The sequence below is a fragment of the Gracilinanus agilis genome, chromosome 2 (genome assembly GCF_016433145.1).
Source record: "Gracilinanus agilis isolate LMUSP501 chromosome 2, AgileGrace, whole genome shotgun sequence".
Classification (NCBI taxonomy): domain Eukaryota; kingdom Metazoa; phylum Chordata; class Mammalia; order Didelphimorphia; family Didelphidae; genus Gracilinanus; species Gracilinanus agilis.
The window spans coordinates 339088627-339091454 of NC_058131.1; positions in this window are offsets into that span (position 1 = coordinate 339088627).

Sequence of the window (2828 nt, forward strand, 5' to 3'; positions counted from 1 at the left end):
CAGTGGATAGAGATCCAGGACTAGAGAGAGGAGATCTTGGGTTCAAATTTGGCCTCAGATACTTCCTAGCAGTGTGACTTAACAAGTCACTTAACCCCAATTACCTAGCCCTTACTACTCTTCTGTCTTGGAACCAATTCTAAGACAGAAGATAAGGGTGTAAAGAAACAAAAACCTCTTACATTCTCTGTTAGTAACAACTCTAAAATAGAAGAGCAAGAGCTAGGCAAACAGGTTTAAATGATTTTCCCAGGGTCACTCAACTAGGAAGTGTCTGAGTTCAGGTTTGCATTCAGGTTCTCCAGACTCCTACCTCTATCCACTGTGCTACCTAGGAGCCCCAAACTAAACTTTGCAGAGAGACCAATTAGGGGGCTATTGAAGAAGTGTAGGCAAGAGGTAATGAGGGTCTAAACCAGGGGTCGGCAATATATGGCTCTTTCTGCAGGAGCCATAAAGTCAATTTTTTTTTTCAGCCGCTGTTACAGGAGTGCACTGTGAGCACTGTATGGCTCTCACGAAATTACATTTTAAAAAATGTGGCGTTTATGGCTCTCACGGCCAAAAAGGTTGCCGACCCCTGGTCTAAACTATCCAGCTGCCTGTGTGAATGGAAAAAAAGAAGAGGTGGAATTTGAGGTTTTTTTCTTATCTCAGAAGAAAAGAGTCAACACTCTCCATAAAAATGTTGGGCTCATTTCTGCTACTTTCATATTATCTAGAAGCCTCTGGTTTTCTAGAATTTCTATTATAAATTCTAAATTTTCTAGCAATCATCTTTCCACAGGTGGGAGTGGCTAGGTCCAAAGGGGAACCTACTGAGCTGCCAGTGCCTCAGAGGGCTTCCTTCTGCCTCCTCAAATTCTAAAACCATAACTGTCAAAAAGATCATCTTTGCTATCTCCACACCAAAGGAGAGCAACCATGGATTCATAGGTCTCCCTTGAGCTCATTTATTTCCTTTTTAGATTTTCCCAAGTAGGAGACTTGACAACCCTTTGATTACCTTCACTCTGATAAATAAAGCTGCAAAGGCTATGACTCCCAACTGGTGTGAAAGTATTGAAATTCAGCCTTGATCTGTAACAGGGGAGTCCAAAAGCAAATTAGACAAAAGGTAAAGAGGGCTTCTCTTTAAGTATTTTTCAGCCACTTTGATCTTTATCTACTTACTCTTCTCTTGTATGAATTCTAGGTCCAGGGAGGAAACTGTCAGCTCCCAAGTGACATTCCCCAGTTTTCTCCCTTTCTTAAACATTTGAGAAGGATGTTTAAAAAAAAACTGAATTATAGAGGGCAGCTAAGTGGCTCAGAGGATAGAGAGCCAGGCCTGGAGACAGGAGGCCCTGAATTCAAATCTAGCCTCAGATACTTCCTGGCTGTGTGACCCTGGGCAAGTCACTTACCACCCATTTCCTAACCCTTACTATTCTTCTGCCTTGGAACAAATGCATAGTATTGATTTTAAGATGGAAGTGAAGGTTGTTTGTTTGTTTAAACAAAAAACAAAAACTAGAGTACAGTCAGAAGAGGATGAATAGGATTATGAGGAAGCTGGAGATTCTACCAGAGGGGGCACTTTAAATGCTTAGCTAAAAGAAGAGAAGACTTGGGACATTGGGGAGAGGAATATAATTACTCTCATGGAATACCTGAAGAGTTCTTACATGGAAGAGGAATTAGTTTTCCCCATAGGGAAGAACTAGGAGTAAAGGGTATAAATTGTGAATGGTAGATTTTAGCTCAGTGTAACAGTGGCCATCCCATAGTATACTTATGGAGGTAAGCTTGCTTACATGAGGAATAATTTTCTGATCCTCAGAGCTATCCAAAAGCAGAATGTGTTATTCAAGAAGGAGGTAAACTCCCCATGACTGATAGTCTTCAAGTGCTGAGAGTGTTATGAACAAGTTGTAACACTCCTGTATCACTCTTGTTTCTTTTCCAATTTTTCTTCTACCTCTCTTATTTGATTTCCTCCTCCATTAATTCTTGTTAGGCTTGAGAGCAATTCATATTCTTCTTGGAGGTTCTGAATTCAGCAGTACTGACTTTTTTGTGTTCTTCTAAGTTTGAATCTACTCTGTAACCAAAATAATTTTCTGTTGAGTTTTTTTTTGTTGTTTGCTCAACATTCTGCATTTTCCTTCCAGATCATATGTTCTTTCCACATCAAAGGAGAGTAATTATGGATTCACACATCTCCCCTGAGCTCATTTATTTCCTTTCTAGATTTTCCCAAAAAGGAGACTTGACAGCCCTTTGCAAGGAACTCCAGAAAAAAAAAACAGGAGTATTGAGATTCAACAGGCAGAGAATGGAGCCAAGATGGTGGAGAAGGTACAGGGACCCATATGATTTCTACCAAATTACCCTCCAAAAAACGATATTATGCCTAAAAAATGAAGAGTAGCATAATCCACAAAAAGAAAAAAAGGTGAGATAATTTTTCAGCTCCAAACAACAGAAGGCCAGCACGAGGGATCTGTGGAGTATTGCAGTCCAGGGCAAGTCCCAGCCAAGGCAACAGGCCTTGTACCAACTGAAGCAGCAGCCAAGGTTTCCAGAGCTCTCAACCACATACAGTAAGGAGATTCAAAAGAAGATTTCAGCAGTCCCTTTGTTGGCTCTAGATGCAAGACTCTTGTCATATTGCCCTGCCCATAAGCAGAACCAGGTCACAGTTGCAGGGTGAGGAGTACCAATATACACTAGAACTTGCAGCTATGGGGGAGCAAGGGACCTTGGTCACAGTTCCAAGGGGTAAAAGAGTGCTTGGGGCTTCTCACAGACCAGAACACAGGCCAAAAGAATATTAAACACACCTT